The sequence below is a fragment of the Ctenocephalides felis genome, unplaced genomic scaffold (genome assembly GCF_003426905.1).
Source record: "Ctenocephalides felis isolate EL2017-DRISC unplaced genomic scaffold, ASM342690v1 CF-g0.4_SCAFFOLD_03571, whole genome shotgun sequence".
NCBI classification, from domain to species: domain Eukaryota; kingdom Metazoa; phylum Arthropoda; class Insecta; order Siphonaptera; family Pulicidae; genus Ctenocephalides; species Ctenocephalides felis.
Window position 1 is genome coordinate 37,406,980 of NW_020539725.1, and position 19,574 is coordinate 37,426,553.

Here is a 19,574-nt window from a genome sequence, read left to right on the forward strand (position 1 = left end):
TTGCGTACGCAATAACAATTAACAAGTCGCAAGGCCAATCGCTTAGTGTTTGCGGATAAATTTCAAATAGATTATTTAGAAAATCATTGTTTTTCACGTGGGCAGTTATACGTTGCATGTTCACGAGTTGGAAAACCATCCGCTTTGTTTGTGTTAACGTCAGACCAAAAAACAAAAAATGTGGTTTACCAAAAAGCACTTCAATGAAACGGATAATTTGCGGATTCACTTTCATTTACTTAGAGAAGTTCAACTAAAAAACACTTCATTTTTGTAATAGAAATAAATTCATTACTGTTGTGCAATAATCTCAAATTTTTCCTTTTCAAATATAAAACAAACAAAAAATTTCTTCATCTTTCTCACGAAACCATCTGGTGGCGAAACGGAGTTCGTCGGGTTTGCTCGTTAATCATATTGGTAATAAACAAATAAAAGATAAGGTTTGTGCAAAATTTTGGTCAGTAGCAATTTTGCAAAAGTGTGCTGCTGTATCTCATATTAAGGGGCCAATTGTTATCTATGAAGCAATTGTTATCTTTACAATATACTGAAGTTAATTGTTAACTTTGTTCATATAAATTCACTGTAAATGCTGTGAAAATATTATGCATTTGCTATGCGATTAGGCATTTTAGACATGAAACCTGACCTAGAAAACGCACAATGTTATCAAAAGTGCATCTTTTTGATGCGTCATAATAAACCATACATGAATTTAGATTTTATGTGCAAAAGCCTGATCGTACAGCAAATATATAGCATTTTGAAAGCATTTACAGCAAATTTATATCAAGAAAGTAGCGTTACCTAACGTTGCCATAATAGCGCTATGTTACGGTCTATTCTACCGGAGAATTGGCCCTAGAATTATTATTTTTTTGTGCATAAAATTTACTTCACCTACGTAAATTGAATTGCTATGATATTAATAAAAATGACTATGTTCTACCAATGTCACATATATACTATACTGAAGCTCATCCCCTCGTTATCTGTTTGCTTCATTATTGTGTTACATAAATGAGTAGCTGCAATAAAATCGTTTTGCCGAAAATGTCAACTCATTAAGCCAGTTTAACGGTCAATCAAGTGGATTAACGGCCTTGCGTCATTTAACTAGATTATGACAGTAAAACTTGGTTGCCACTGATGTGATTCGTGACGCTTTATGTCAGCGCGATTATGGCCAAAATCCCTTTGGGAACCACTTGCACATAACTGTTTTAAACTGATCGCAAGGGAGCTTTTGGGAAAATCAAACATGAACGGTTTGTTATTTTGATAGTGGGATGAATTGATTCAATTGACGTGGTAGTAACAATTTGGATACGAAGCATCAATTGCATACAGCTTAGGTGCATCTTCAATTAAGTCAATAGTGTACGTTCTAATTTCACTAATCACAAACTTTTTGAATTACGATAATTGATTTGTTCAATTTCTAAAATTATAAAATTATAATTAATATTGCATTTGATAATAACATATTTGCAGACACATTTTATTTAAATTTTTTTTTATTTATTTGGAAAATACATCTTTTTATTATGTATTAAAAACTATACTATTATATCTGCGTTATTTTTTATTATTAAATGTTTATTTAATATTTTTTAAATTATTGAAATTTATCTACACTCTTTTTTTTTCAAAAATATTATGTTATTGCAGTCGAATACATATTCAACATCTGAACCATTTCACGAAAATAATAAGGTGATAGAAATGATTGATATTTTTCACATCATCGATTTCCCAGGGGTAATTTGTCAAGATGAACATGTATTGTTTTCATGTCACGGACAAAATAGAGAATTCTCGAACACATTTCTCATATGAGTGGACTCAACCTTGTTAATATTTTAGCATTCGAAGTGACTGAATTTTTGTACGATTTATGAGACAAACTTATATCAGAAAAATATTGGTAGATTTAATAATTAATTTATAAATGAAATACATAAAAAATACTATGCAATTTGAGTGCTGTTATAAGTAATTTCTCTCTATTACCAAAATATTTTTTCAATCACAGTTATAACAAAAATTTAATGTTTCGACAAAGCCAGTATTCACAATGTAACTAATACGTTTCTTTTTTATTTTTAACTCCGATTCTCGATAAAATTTACAAATGTGCATGGTAACTCTCATAAAAATTTGAAAAATCACGTATAATGTATCAATAAAGTTGTGAAGTTTCCGCATCGGAAAATTAGGAAAAGCGTCGGAAAAAAATTCCAGAAAAGGATCTACAGAAAACGCCGATGCATTCGTGCGAAAGAAATTCAATGTGTGAACCAGACCGTAAAATATTTTGTCGAATGCTGAAGTAATACTGATTTTTTTTTGATAAATTGAGACCAATTAGCTGAGATGAATAGACGTAGTAATATATGTAGAATGTCCGTAAATTCAAATTATTTTCTAAATTTAAAATTAGTGCAATGTAGTAGTATTTTTGAACGTAGGTCAAGTAATGATTAAAGCTATAATTACCGTGAATCAAATATATTTGATATCATGAGAATATATTTTCCTGTTTTTTGAAATATGAAACTAAATAATATGAATCAAAAGTATATATAATTTTATTTCATAATTTATTACCAGACCTTTCCTTATCAAAGTTGCAAAATTACTTTGAGATATTTTATGAATACTGTTCAGAATAATTCTAAAGCATTAATCCGAAAACATTCCACGAATGCCATTATGAACAGACTACGGGTTATTAAATCTAGCGTTATGAAAATTATTTATGAAGCTGAGCTGTATTATATGAAGAAGAGTATCGCATTAATTTCTAAGTAGCCGACAATGTCATTACGGACGACCGTAGTAGAAGAATACAATAGTCATAAACTGATATTCTTGAGGATAATATGAATTTCCTTTTTATTTCACTGTGCTATTTACGACAAATATATGGTAGCTGCATTTTTCATGAAAATTACCCTTTTTCTCATATGTATTGTTAACACGTTTGCGGACGTGAATGCTATAGCATTCAAATTTTATTGTGATGCAGAATGACATAAACATTATAGGTAATGACTACCCGTTTTCCCGTAGTCATAAATTAGCTTGAGCAAGCACACTGCGCATAGTAGAAACATAATACTTGACGTGGATGCTATAGCATTCATTGTATATAGCGAATAAAATATGATATTCTAAATCTCCTTATAATTGGTGTTTAATCAAATTTTGAATATCACAATCAATTTAAATATAAAATTACTGTCAATTTTTGTACCTTGCTAAAACTTTCACTGTCTCGAACGTGTTAAGCATAAAATTCATTCTACATGTTTACAAATATATTTTTACATTTTATAGAACCTAATCATTGAATTATGAGCTTTCACAATCACAAAATTATAAATAACAAAAATAAAATAATAATTTAATTTTCAACATTTAGGGTTGATCTGGCATGTTATTTATAGGAACTCATCATCATTGCAAGTAATTGTAATTTTCATTACAAAATAAATTGGAATAATTTCATATCAATCATCGCTTTCGTGGTGGTGAATTAGTAGAGCAGGAATTCATATTTTACTATTTATTCTGATATATTTTTCATTTCAATTTCAATTATTTTATTTCGCATTTTCAAACAGTAGTATTTGTGAACTAACTCGCACGTCATGGAAGATCAAAATCCGTTTTATATGTGAGCGAGTTATAACAGTCATGTGTACAAGCGGATCATAAAAAGCTCATAAAGTTTACTTAGAAACACTTCAACTGTTATTTGTGAAAGCTCAGGGAGAAGCTTTAGCTTGGCTTGATACTAAGCTTTATAAGACGAACTTACAACATAGTCGTTATGAAAGAATTTTGAAGGACTTAATATCTGGGATGTGGATATTATGTTTTATAATATTCAATTTTTGTATTGTCAGAAATAAAAGGGCTTATAAGGTATATTAAATTCAGCTGATGAATTATATTAGTTTAAGAGTTACTTTTTCATATAAATTAAAATTTATATTAAATGTTTAATATATTGAAACTGGTCAATTATGTTTTCAGTTCAGCAAGTTATAGAAATTACTTTATAACTATACCTACAGAGTTCATTATTCATTTTGTTTTTAATTAAAGCTAATTAATAATATTTTCAATTGTGTAAAGAACATGTGAATTCCAATAGCTTTACATTTGACGAACAGATACAAAAATATGTTTTTCTTCTACAATAATTTTCAGGCAATCAGCTTGTCTTCCATTGATGAATAATGTCCATTCCAATGACATTTACGAGCACTTCTACATATGTATTTTACATGTCTCTGTATTCCGAACCGCATATGGGGGTCGGTTGTTTTTTCTATAAAATATTAATGCGATGACCTGCCTGGTGGGGTAGAGTTGTATGCACATCGATTGCAGCTAATAAAACCGAGAGAAAATGCACCGAAACGGTTTTTACGTATTCAGAGGTATTAAAAATGCATTAGATTCACTGAGTAATTAACTTTTATGCTCATGTATTACAAACAACGACGTCGTGCAAAAACTAGAGAAATATCGTACGAGTTTCATATGAAATGAATACGAATGGTAAATAGTTTTTTTATAATAGCCAAGATGTATTGGTATAAGGTAGAGCGGGGATTAAAGGTCCGCGGGTAAAAATGCCCACTACCGATATCTCAGAAAGTAAAGTTGCGAATTTTTTAACAATAATATAGAAAGTAGAGGAAACAATATGTATAATCAGCCAGCACCTTGATTCTTATGACGTTGCTATCGGGAGATGAATGATAATGTTTGAAAATCGATAACAAATTATTATTCGTTGTTAGTCTTTTGGTTCTGAGCAGTCTTGTTTAGTTTATTAAATCTCAATATATTCTCTAGATATACGTTATTTAATTATTTTATAAGATGTGTAGTTAATTTTATGTTAGACTCAACAGTTTTATCCGAAAAAGGACCAGGTGGCAAATTTTTGAAAAACAGAAAAAAAATGGAAACGTATCAGTAATCAATAATCAGAGTAGCTTTATGTGTATCAACATAATTCACTTCAAATTAACGTACTTGTTACATAACGCCACCGTATCATTAGTTACATAATTCATTTCATCTACTCCATCGCCTTTTATTTTGGCTGCCTTTATTTCCAGAACGGTCGCCCTTCAGTACGCAAATAGATTATGGCATTTCTCCAATTATCTCACGGTTTTTCGAACACATAAAGATCAGGATCGTTTTATATTTTTTTCGACGATTTTCACCGATACTTTTTCTACGGAAAGGATGTGCAAATAGGTCACTTTGTTTAGGCGGCAGTGGAATCGCCGGATAGGTATATTTTACATGAAATATTCAACGAAACCTTCTTGCCCTCGTGTCTGAGAACTACATCGCTATCGCATAAATACGTAATCAAGACAAGAAATAAGGAATTCACCAGCCAGTGCAGACTAGGAACAACGCGACCGCTCCGAAAAACTTTTACGATGACTTTTACTGCCACGTTCGGCTGAATGTTGCTATATGTTAAATATGAAATTTTTAGAGTTTTGCAAATGAGAAATGTACGTTTCAAAATTATACTACTTAGGTAATGGTTTGAACCAGAGATAATAATTTTTGCAAATAAGTTTTAGTACCTCACATTTGTTTGAGCATGGAATGCATAAATGTTATGTAGTAACATAATAATTTTGGAATGGTGTATATACATATATATATATATATATATAATATATAATATATGCATGTATATATATATATATATATATTGTTTATAAATAATTTCAGATGCAAATGTCTGATCGTATTCTCCAAGAAATTGAGGTGTTAAATGATTGAACAGCTCTTTTTTTAATATTTTTAATAATTCCATTTTTAAGAATATTATGAAACAGCATTTTAACATTTATAAGCTTTAAATTTATGCTTTTTTATAATTATTATCAGTCAATATTTTATCCTCGGAATTTCTTAAGCTGAACCGTACAATAGAACGAGCTCATTCTTCTCAGCGTTACTTTTGTATTTTTCACTTTTCTCGGAAATAACAATGAAGGCAATTTAATAGCTGTTTTCCATACAGACAACGTGTCTGTGGGGCATCGACCGTGTTTTTCGTCTTGTTTATGGGTTTTTATGGAATCCTTCCCGAAAGAGAAAGACGACGGAACCCACACTAATCGGCAAATGGAGCAGAAGAATAAATCTGTGCTACGACGGAGTGTAGTATGAATTGATTTATAGTGTTATTATACTGAAAGTGGGAAAACTTCTGATGCTTACGAAAAATATTGTAAATAAATTATATGTACTTCGGAAACTTATAAATCGCAGTGGCGCAATGGCAGTTATGTTTTGTAATAATATATTTTTGATGTATTTTTAAAGTATTGGTAATATTTGGTGATGAGCTAAGCTACTACAAGATATAGATATAATACAATTATATTACTAATTATATACAGTATTAAATACGCTGCCACACCAAATTTTCTGGTAAAATGTGGTACTACACTAAATCAATAAACTAAAATCAATTGCCACTAATCTGGTCTTGTAAGCAAAGTAGATAAATCGTAACAGCAAAGCCTCTTATTGATATACGCCAAATAGTGACTTCATCCTCTGATATTTCATGTAATCTCTTTCACCTTAATAAAAATTATTTAGAACATCATCACATACCTTAACATAAGCATTTATTGGTTGTCCGTTGATCCTTTGTAAATCCTTGCACCTGATAACGTGAACTGTCAGCACATTGTCTTTGGTATATATTGCCAAATCTAAGGAACCTCGAATCTAAAAAATTAAATGAAACTAATTAAATGTGGGCTCAAAAATATTGTGAAAATTATAATATATTTTCGAATTTATGACGTTTTTTTATGAATATCTAAATTCCTAAAAACTAGTTTATTTAATTTAGTTCTAATTTTTACCTGTTTATTATCGTCGCATTCTTTTAATGAAGGCGGTGTGCTAGTATATCGCAGACATCTTCTAGAAATGGTTTTTCGTTCCGTGGTGACAGGCGTGTTTGTCAATTCGATTTCTGAGTCATTAAATTTAATTGAATCCTGGTAACTTGTACACGATGGAGACGTCAAGCGAGAACTCGATGGACTTGATATGCCATTGGGAAGTGATAAAGTACTTTGAGTTTCTGGCGTTTTAGAACTTTTTGATGAATTAGCTTCACTTTCTGGACTGTGCATTCCGTTCGGTAATAGCAAATTGTTTCCATCTACTATTGTATGACGACGCCTTCGTATACAACGCATACGCTTCAATTGGTGGTTAGATGATTTAGTTAAATCTCTGGAGAATTTGTCGTCCATTGAATTTTCTAAAGATGATACGTTGAAATTATCCAAAACAGTTTTGCATGATTTGTTCTGTTTTACGTCTGGTGATCTAATTTCTCGTTCATTAAACGGTCCGGAAACATCTAGTATGAAAGATTTTTCAGAAATATCGTCTACTATCATTTTTTCCGATTCATCTTTCACGCTAATGTTTTCATCTTTTTGTTTCTCTTTAGGACTATGTGGAACTTTTTCTTCGTGCTTTTCCACGGATTGTGGAACAGTTTTATCTAATTTAAATTGCTCTAATTTCTCTAATTCTTTCGAAATTCTAGAAGCATCTTCTGTATCTTTCATCTTTTCTAGTCTTGATTTGTATAAAGACGGGGACATTTTAGCGCTTTCCAGAATTGCATCTATCATTTTATCTAATGTCATATCACCCATTTCTGAATTATAGCTGTTGTTATTACATGGCGTATGCAGGGTGATCTTGTCTTCAGGTGTCAAAGAAGTTATAACCGTGTTATTTGTAGGTTGATAGCTGATCCTACTAAATCTCATATCGTCCAATTTGTCAGCAAGAGGTGTCAATTGATATCGTTCAGCAATATTCAATGCTTTGCGTTTATTTTCAGCACTAACCACTTTGCATTTGCGATTTGTGCAGCCAGGCGTGTGAGTGTTTTGTACGTTACTATTTACAACAGGCATTCTAGTTGCTCGGAAACCAGGCAAATTGATTAAACTAGTATACGGGACTAAAGGTTGAGGTACAAAATCTGGTCGCAATGCGAATAAACTTTGTGTTGATCTTAGACTTAGACTGGGATAAGCAATCGTACCAGGTAAAGTGGATCCTTCTAACGGTTTTTCTTCCATACAAAACTTTTCTTCTGCCAGAACGTCTTTGATTACATTAATCTCTTTTCTTGCTACCCTGTGGGTTTTTGGAGTTTCTATATTGGGCGCTAATAACCTTTGGAAAGCTAAAGATTCTTCGGGGCCAATGCATCGAGGTCTCTTGTTGTTGTTATTACTTTCTCGAACATCGTTTTTGCGCTTTGATCCTATACTTAATCTTTGATGATGATTTTGATGTTCTGGCGTGTTTGTAGGTGTAATGTTGCTGACATCGCGTAATGCTAAATTGTCGAAACGTATATAAGAAGGCGTGTCCATCTTCTTTGGCGTTGATGTGCACTGGTTTTCCTTGCCACCCCATATCAAAGACTTGACGGTAGACCTAGAAAAAGGAAAAAGATTAGTGTTGAAATTTAATTATTCAATAATAATACTTATATACTTTAAAAAAGTACCAATCGTTCTTTAAAATATTTTTAAAAAAGCGGAATGAGAAAGTGGTTACATATTTGAAATAAGTCACAAAGTACAATATTCCTATGGAAATATTAGTCCCTGGTTAGTTTTATGTTTAGGATAAAGTTTTGCAAATAATAATTGATTTCTCAACATGCTTTGTTTCAAAATTTACAAAAATTTATGTGTTCTATTATCTCATAACATTCCAATAAGAATCCTACACTGTACCTATGGGAATTTAACGATCTCCTGTTGTTGTTCTCCTTGTTATGAGACACAGCGCTTCCTAGTGATCGCCTTTGGCGCCTATCCACATGCCCACCTGAGCGTCGAACCGCTGATACTGGCGCCGGATAACAAACCCAGGTACGCTTTCGTCGGAGAGATGTCGCAAAGCATCAATATCAACGTCGCACGTGCGCCGGTTCGTTACAGACCACTTCAACATTTTGAAACCTGTGGAAAAAAATATTAACGTTAGTTGTTAGTGCATAGGAATTTTTATCATTATCAACCGTTATATGATAATGAATTTTGATTATATTTATTTGTAAAATTTATTAGTTTTTTATACATCACAGTTGTATCATAAAAGAAACGTCACAATTAGTAACATAACACAAACGTCACATTCGTTACATACATAAAACCGCAAAGCATAATGTAATTTTTCGATTACGAATAAAAATGTTGCTTTATGTTTTTAGTTTTTATTCGACAGAACAAAATACGACAGAAACTAAAGTTTTACCTTGATTATGTTTCGCAAAGGTTGTCTGGGCTCTCTAACAAAAAATTACTGTGAATTAGTTCCCACGAGACATTTCTGTAGCAAATTTTTCGTGCTTCTAGTGGACAATGGTTATAGTACTTCCTTACAAGAAAGTGAAACGCAAAGATATAAATGAATTGATAAGATTAATATCTTGATATCAATGGTATTAAAATGTCATCAAAGGAGGTACTCCAAGTTCATTGTTTCGTGAAAAGCACTCTACCGCGAAATGAAATTGTCACAAAAGCAAGTCTTAATTGGTACCTTAAAAAAGTAAACAAACACTTCTATTAGGGTAAAAAATAAATAATTGCTAGTATTCATTTATACTACTATTAAAGAATTATTTAATACGATTAATGAGTAAGCACAGATGCCATGTCAGCCATATGCAGAAAAAATTGCATTCTGCATTTGTAATTATATGATAATATAATTTCAAATGAATTACAAATTTTAATTTTGTATCACTTCATATCTGTAAGTGATAATTATTTATTATACGTACTCATTCCATCGTTTACCGTGACGAAATTTATTCACTGTTTTCAACTTGAATACAAAGAATTTAAATATTAATGTCAATGCCTTATCGAATCATAAATTTGTAGCACACTTTATAACAAAAATACTAACAAACAATTCGGAGCGATGAGTTATTTCCAGAAGACTTTTACATACGCATCTTCCACCTGTTTGTAAAGAACATTAGTATCTTTTTAAATGCTATGTTTTGGAAGCACCTGCCTATAGATACATGCGTCAACCTAAAATACATGTAGGCTGGTTACTGTAAAAATTATGTTGCCAAGATACCTACGATTATTATCCTACGATTTGAGGATAGTTGATTGTATATCAATAAACTAGTTTTATTATTTTATTATGTAACATTCGTAAAATTTCATCAATTTGATCATAAATCGTATGAGATTCACTACTTATCATCCTACTCATCAACCAAGATCTAAAAAAATGCAGATGTATGCAAATGTACAATGTATGTTGTTTCTTGAGATCCAACGTCTTCAAGGTGATAGCATATGTTTGATATGTTCTTTGATAAATTAATTCAGCTCAAATGCTCAGGATAAATAATTCATTCATCGGCTTCTTGTGCCATGTGGCCAGCATGCACTTTTAGTTTGTTTAATGCCATGCATTGAACAATGATAAAAGTTGTATTAGAGTAGGAACTGAATTATATCTTGAATATATAACCTTGGATATATTGTAATTTATGGCAATTTGTAAATCAATAATGATTTTATAATAGAGCTGGTGGAGATGAGTTAAGCATAAGCTCCTGCTTGAAATTACAATGTTATTATTTTTGTATTGTTAAAAATCTATGCTCATTGTTTTAAGTGACATATTGCAGAATAAAATAAATTTAAAAAAAATTGTCCGACTGCTTTTTTTTAACTGCTTCATTTACTTGTTTATCGACAAAGTGAAATAAAAGCAATTATTATTTTTATATATTGAAAACAATTTCCTTAGCCTATATAATAATTACATATTGATTTACTCCCTAGGTTGCAAATTTAACGGAAAGCAATTAGCGCGCATGATTCCGCAACAACTGAACGTGCTGAGAGCGCCTTCATCAGTTTCCGAAGTAATTTCCACCATCCGGTGGAGTCAGCAGGGAAACAAAGGGCATCGACAGCCAAAGGTCGACAACAGGTAAGTTTGCCTCTTTGAAACTTTTTTACTACTTGAGATTGATACAGGGTGGAACAATTAATACTAAGAAAATAGTTATAATAGATTTAACAAATATTTTTAGATAGTAGGAATAATATGGCTCAGATAAATGAGCTTTAGGAATATTTACATAGGTTCATTTACTTCATTTAGAATGTGCACATTAAAATTACCAAATTTAGGACGTGTTGATTCATGTCTAAATAATTTTTACGCGCAGAAATAATTTAGCACCATCCTTATTTTTGGATAATCATATCCTTTACTAATAGTCTGAATTCGATCCATTGAACCCTTATATTTCGTTGTCCGAATACTACTAGTTCTAGTGATCAGAATGATCAAATTCGCCTCTGATTAAAAATTTCATCGGTTTCGAATGTTATAAATGAAGTGTTTGTTCTCAAACACGCGTACATCGAAAAATTCTTTGGCTCGAGCCGTTTGGATTAATGTCTTTCGCACCTGTCGTCTTTTTGGGTGAAGAATATGTTTGTTGATTTTTTATTTTTTGACTGGACGAGTGCGTGAGTAAACAAAAAAGTATTTTATGATATAAGTCTCTTCAGTAGATGTACATAACTCACTCATAAATTCTATATTATTCCTAAAGTGATACTTTATTAGTCATGCAATAAAATGCAGCGAATTAGTTATTTTTTAAATTAAGTGTGTACATTGATTTTTTATGAGCCTCATATTATCCAATTATATTTATATTTAGTTATTAATTTAATACTGTTCATAATTGTTTGGAACATTATACTTAAAGATGCAACTTCATACTTCTCATTATTTAAAATAGGCACAAAGGAAAAGAAGCCTATAAAATTTTGAAATAATTTCAGAAAAGTCAGTTGAATAATTAATTCAAAACAATAACCTAAGACATAAATGTGCCCTGTATTCATTGAATTACAATTTCAGTATTATAGACATATGGCTGTTATATTGCATATGATATTTCTGATAAAGGTAGTTTAAGAAACGTACCAAGTGTCTGTTAACAATTGTCATTTGAATAAATTATTCCAAAACGATAAATAAACAATTATACTACTAACCAGAGCATACAAAAATCGTTAATAAATTTATTCACGAAAAAACCATTAGACATATGCCACTTTTGGTCGTTTCCCAATAAGTAACCACCTTTCTGGTAGTGCACGGAAGGAATAAGAGAATTAGAATTTCAGATTATTCATGAGAAAGATCCCACTGATAATAAAAATGCGGTTACGCCGAACATATGGAGGTGGAGAAATGATACCGATTGCGACTTCAGAACCGTAACCGTAACCACGGATCGCTTGAACGCGTGCCTTATGCACCGCACACGTAAAAGTCTTGAGGATATAAGTAGTTACTTTATAATTAAGCATATATTACATGCCTGGATGATCTGGGGTTAGAGTTGATACGAGTCTAAGAATAAGAATTGTCTATAATTTTTATTTGAATTTTTAATGAATCAAATAAGTCAATAAAATTAACTCTGTCGCTATGAGCGTCGTCTATGGACGACATCTGCTTGACGACCCATAGACCGCATCCTCTGTGACAAGATTTGCATCAATATTCATAACTCTGAAGTTTTTTACCGTAATTTTTATCGTTAAAATATCTATAAAATTGGTCATCTTTTGGCTGACTGAAGTATACCATCACTAGAAATACTTTAAGATGAAAATTTTGAAAACACGTCATTTCTAAAAAAATATTGATTCATTTATTCATTATATAACACTTTTCAAAGAAATACAAGACAATTGTTTTATGCTACTCTCATTCATTATTACAATCGAATCAATACGTTACAATACAACACCACATGCACCAAACTATACACTGTAACATTTTTTGCTTGAAAGTTTGAACACATACTTCTGTACTTCTTCAAAAAACGACTAAGTACATTTTGAAATTAATTTGAATATTATCGCATCTTCCAGATGTCCCGTCTTCGATTAAGACGAAGATATCAAAGTTGTGGGTTTTATATCGAGGTAGTTCAGTATTGCTACCGTATTTTTTACTTCAATTCCATTGTGGGTAGAAACAATGCATGAATGCATATAAAGATAGTTGTAGATATAAAACTTAACATATGCTAAGATGAAAGATAAACACAGAATAAAAACAAATTCATTATTACTGAACAACAGTATGTAATATTGATCGATCCAAGCTACATTACCTACTATATTTTATTTACTCGCATGTTTAATTGAGTTAAAAAAGCTGTGAACCTGCTGTGAATCTAACAATAGACAACATAATCAATAATTATTCATAGACTTTATAATAAAACACATATGAGACAATAGCTAAACCGTTTTTATTGTATTTTTAATTGACAGGCGTGTACGTACAATTACAACCGAATCGCTTCGCGGGGGCATGACGCGCCGTCCGCGTAGATTTTTATGACTAAACCAAAATTAATATAAGGGTTGCATATGCTTATACAAAAAAAAACATATTGGAGAGCATTTACAATCCGTTTCGATGTAAAATGAGGGTGGCTTCGGCAATTGTGCGTTTAAAATTAATTCGTTTCCACCTGTTTCATACCGTGTTTTGTTACAATAGGTTTTGTTCGTCGCTAGACATGTTATCATATGTGTTACTATATGTATTATATTAATCAGAGTGGATGAAGTCAGTTATTGGAAACAGAAGTAGAAAGAAATTTTTTTATCATTGAAGGCACGGTTGGAGATTGATTTATTAGAAAAAATTAAATATGAACTTGGAGACCTTTATTAAAGACATGGCTTGCTTCATTAGGAATTACATTTCGATAAATACATGTATACAATATTTAATTATATATAAAATTCACAATTCAAATACTTATTAGTTAATTTATAATAATAAATATTATCAGTAACTACCGATATAGACTATTTCACAGTCTTAGCACAAAGTTAAAAAAATTTTTTTATAAATTGCGTAGTGTAGACGGACAAAATGTAAGTCATTTATTACAATAATCTTACCCTAAAATAAATTCCTATCAGCGCCAGAAAAGCCTTACTTACGATTGCGGAAATTAGATATGCCCCAAGTCTAAAGTAAATTAATCGACATTTTCATACCGGATCAACATTGACAAATTTCATAGCGTGACTTAACAAATGACGGTCATTGCAAGTCGCATTGCACTGGCCTCCACTAATTCTTTATGCTAATTTATCAAAGGTAACTTTCCCATATATATTTTTTGTTTTTAGTTTGTTCTATATTGGAAAAGACCGTTGGAATAATTTTGATTGTGATAGAAAAAGAAAATATAGATTGTAGAGTAAATGTTGAGTAAAAGTGTTTAGCTATCATTTTATATTATAATTTTTATTTACTACACTTGAACCAAAGACTCTAAGATAGTACCCCAAATCAATAAAACTTCATGAGGTTTCAATATTGAAAATGTATAGAACGAAGTAAATAAGTAGTTTATTGGGACATGGAATTGAACCCTAAATTTAATATTGGAATGTTTCAAAGATATCAAGAGTACCAATTCAATTATTTAAATAATTGCGCTGCAAATATGTAAATGCATCAGAGTTTATTACCAATATTATCACTTCATTTAGTCAAATATTAACATATAAATTGATCCAAAAATAATAAATTAGTCAATTTTCATTGAAAACATGGCAAGCATAAGAAATCAGTTACCGTGCCATGCACTTTATGGAACGTAACGTAACCAGCTGTTGATATAATTATCATTATATATTCGAACTATCGAATATTATGCACCCTAATACAGTAGTTTCGTTACAGTTAAATATTTATTATGCATTATTCACTCTTTTTGCATGATATGAAACGATTCAATATTGAGTGGGACTTAATACCAGTATTATTGCAAGTACTTTACTACTGCATTCGATTTTCGACAAAGAGATATGGACGATCTAGATGGCTTTTATTTTGATAAAAGCTATTGCAATATTGAATGTTGAAAGCTTGCAGCACATGCTCGATATAATGAATTCATATATTAATATGGCTTTTTAGATTGGAAATAACATATATATATATATATATATATATATATATATACATACGTATACATAAAGAATTTGACAGTTCTAGTACGAAATTGCATCAGCATGATTATTTTTATATTTTTCTTCGTGGTATAACATTAGTAATTCCGACTTGCATATTGCAAAATTTTTTAATTTTAAATTAAATATTTTTATACGTATCGAGTATAGCCCCAAACTCTAAACTCAATAAAATTTCAGTTAATATAATTATTATTGTTTTGATACTAAAAAGTTAATAGCCATTCGAATATAATCAATTATAGTACAGTTATATATTTTTCACGAGCTTTTACAAAACTAATTAGTCGAAATCGAAATTATTTTCTTATTCAAACGGCACTTTTTGATAATAAATTAGAAAATCTAATTATGTTACAGCAGAAGAGAGTCATTAGTAACCAGGAATCTAGCATATGCGACTGATGTTCTTTGGCAATATAAATTTGTAATTAATTTTGTATGAAAAAATGGAATTAATAGTTTTAGAGAGTCTTTCAAGTAATAAATATAATTGAAAAAAAAAATTAAATTATAAATATTGTTAAACTTATTCTAATTTGCAAATATTTGCAAATCTATAAAATTTTTATCAAAAAATCAAAGTCGCTCATTTATGATAAGAAAATTGACATCTGCCATATTTCAGCATGCGGTTATGTTTTTCTTCACATGTGGTCTGAAATAATAACGCGGTTTTGGGGGAATTTATGAATAAAACCATGTTTCGTCGTAAGCTTAAAAAACTGTGCAAATAAATATTTGCCATACCGTCATAGATTGTACCTTAAATCGTAAATTTTAATATAGTATCAGTAACAAATAACGAAATCCAAGTCCCATTATAATGCAAATTTGAAACGATGAATTTAACTGACAGAAAGTACTCATCTTACAACAATGAAGATATGGGATCGTCCTTTTCATTTTTGCAGAATATAAAAATCCGTTTTCCCAAAGCTTTATAGCTCTTTTGCAATATGTTATCTAACAATTAAATCGACATTACAATAGCACGCATTGTATTTCAAGTACCCGTTTATCGATAAAAATGCACTTGTGCGTGAAGACTTTGAATTTAAAGGTTCGGATTCGCGATTGATTTAACAATAGCAAATTTTATTTATTGGCGATAGTGACTAGATACTTTCTAACCGATTGATACATGAGATCGGTTGGGACATGAATCATTTCAAATCGGAGTTAGATAAAAGAATTTTCCCGCAATTATTTATAACTATTCTACATATTGCATTTACTTTTGAAATAGTCTACCATTAGAATAGTAAATGAGTAAGTGTTTTAGACTAGAATTTGTTGGCATCAAATAAAAGTATTTTTTATTAAAATTTTGGAATTAATTTCAAACTTCATTAATTTGATTTTTTTTAAAGTATTAACCAACCACTGGCTGTACTCAGTAAATATTACCGAAATCAGTATATTATGGGTGAACAATGTCTTGTTTGTGTTCGATTTCGACCTACGGTGTTTGTTGGCATAGGTGTAATATATCGTAACGTTTTACTAGGGCAAGAAACCGTTTTCGCACTAACAATAGATTGATCCAATTTTAAATCCGTAAAATATAACGTTTCCTATTAAAAGGAATCCCGATACTTCTCATGTTCGCCTGGATCATTTTTAGGGTCTGGTGAAAAGAAAATCATTTTTGCAAACAGTGGGTCACTGATGTTTTGCAAACCGTCACTAGCATACCTAAAACTACGAGTTTAATCATAAACTACTTTCTAATAAATTCATTAATATAAGAAAAAAAAAATTTTTTTTTTCATTACGAAAATTACAATAAAAATAAATCTCTACAAAATAATATTTCTTAAATTCATAATAATATTGCACTTAATCTTCTATAAATTTTGAATAAATTTTAAATTAAAAAATGAATAAATAATATCTTTCAATTATTTCATTGATAATTAACATCATAGAGGTATTACCAATAATTTTAATGATTTCAAATATTCAGAAAAATATGATTTTTTTTTTCAAAATATTCACTATCAATGCTTTATAATTACAGATAATATTTAAATTTTAAATTAATAAAAACGAGCATGAATTTTCAGTTTCCACATAAGTTTTGGAAATATTAAATAGAGATTTGACTTGCAGATCATGCAAGTGATCTAGATACTTTAAAACCATTGCAAACAAAAGTCAATTAATAATTTCAATTAATATTAAAACATTTTAATATGTTAATTTATTACCTTTATAAAATTATTTTCTATGCTTTCCTTTATTTTTACACTTCCGAAAAAGTTGCCTTTTACAAATAGATCATCCTATCCTGTCCCGACGCTTTGGTCTTTGCCTTCCAAGATAAATAGGTGTCTTTATATTACGCAACGAATTTGTATCGACAGCTTATCGGTGAATGCCCTACATAAGTTCCGAACATATGGAGCAGATGCATTTCATTTTGGCGAAAAGATTTCGGCTTTATATTATGTTTCCTTGCAAAGGTCGGTGAGCTGTCATATCAAATGGAACAGTATAAATCTGGGAATAAAGTGGAGAAAGTGCATCGGTTCACTCTCTTTTGGTGATTTATACCTGGGTGAGAGAAGGATATTAAGCTCTAGAAAGCTTTGTGCATATTGGCTTTGAATTAGAGCAATTCTCTGCTAATGCAAAATTTATGAAGACATAAGTTGGGATTAAATGTTAGTAAGTGGAGATGAATGCTATATTTAGAAGAAACGGAATAGTGAGAAAAGAAATATCTTAGTATTACAAAATATTGTCTAAAAGTAATAAAAATATATTTAAATTTGAAAGTGTTTAAAAAAAATTGAGAACCTTAATTGAGTCTTAAAAAGTAACTATTCAAAACGTTACCATCTAAAGTTTACATATAGAGTTACTTTACTATAACAAACAAAGCGCTCTAACAATTAGCTTGTCGTTTATTTTCCATGTACCTACTCACAGTACAATTAACGTAATAAATATTATATTAATAGTCTATTTTTGCCGTGTTTGCAGTCATATTAAGTGAGCCGTATCATACAACTATTCGCTCCAGTAAACACTTCATGTTCTATGCATTTTTCTGTAAACATTTCTCACGCCGGTATGATTTTTTGGAATCATATAAAAATGTGTTTTATAATAGAATTATGATTTTGATTGTTGTGGTTAATCACTTTGATTGGGTTATTTTGGTTGGAATCACGTCGTTGCGGTTTTTGTATAAAAGGGCACATTTGGGTTTTGATTTGTTCAATATTTTGATTTTATTTGAATAAAATTGAAGTGGCCATGGGAACTTACTTAGGAAGTAATGGGTTTTTATACCAATGAATCAAAAATAAATTTTAAATTTTATGTTAGTAGTCGTAATACATTTTTCTGTCTAAATCTCTGATTGTCTAACTCCTTAGTCCTTTAGATAATGATAGCTATCAAATAAACTCAAACCAACCGTAAAATATGCTTCATTGTTCAAACTACTTACTACAAGACCACCTTCAACTACCGAATCCTTATTTATATACTTCCTTATGAAATTCTTATTGTCTTAAGTATAAGATGTTTAACGAAGAGTGACCAAGCTTAGATGTTCGACTTTGCCGAATATTTTAACTGTATCTGAGCACGCATTATAAGTATGAGGTATTTCATAATTGGACTTTTAATTTTTATTACCATGGGAACGAGAAGGTTTTCATATTTAAATTTTATGGTATTATCGTGAGATAATATAATTGTTTTGTACATGATAAAGTGTATTTTTGCATATTTAAGCGATACATATTATAACCATTAGAAATCTGCAATTGTATCACAAATACTTTTGATTGTCTGTTAGTTGTTATTATTGTTTTTATGATATTACTTCAATATGTATAAGGAGTTATTACAGTTATTATACTAAGTAAAAAAATATTTTTTTTAATGAATCTTTTCAGTAAGTTTGTTCTAGTATGAATGCTGATGTCGCGACAAGTATAAATCTTTCTGACGACAAAAATTATTATAACATTGATATAATACTAGATTTAGATAAATTAGACTTTTTTTATTGAATTTTAGCAATGGCGCACAACAGTATATACATGCATATTAAATAAAAATTTAAAATATATGTTTCGTACCTGAAGTTCTATTTTCTATAAACAATATTATATAATATCATGTAATCTAAGATTAGGAGATAAATTCAGAATTATCTATAAAATGTTTCCTCTTACAATATCGATGCATTACCATTACCATATGTATATTTTATCGGGTAGATTATGATATGGTGTTTTTATTTCAACTAATTAACATGAGCATATCGTATAATTTAATCATTTCGAACACTAATTGGCGGCGTTGATATTATAATTTTGAATTTGTGTATAATCAGAATTAAGAATATTT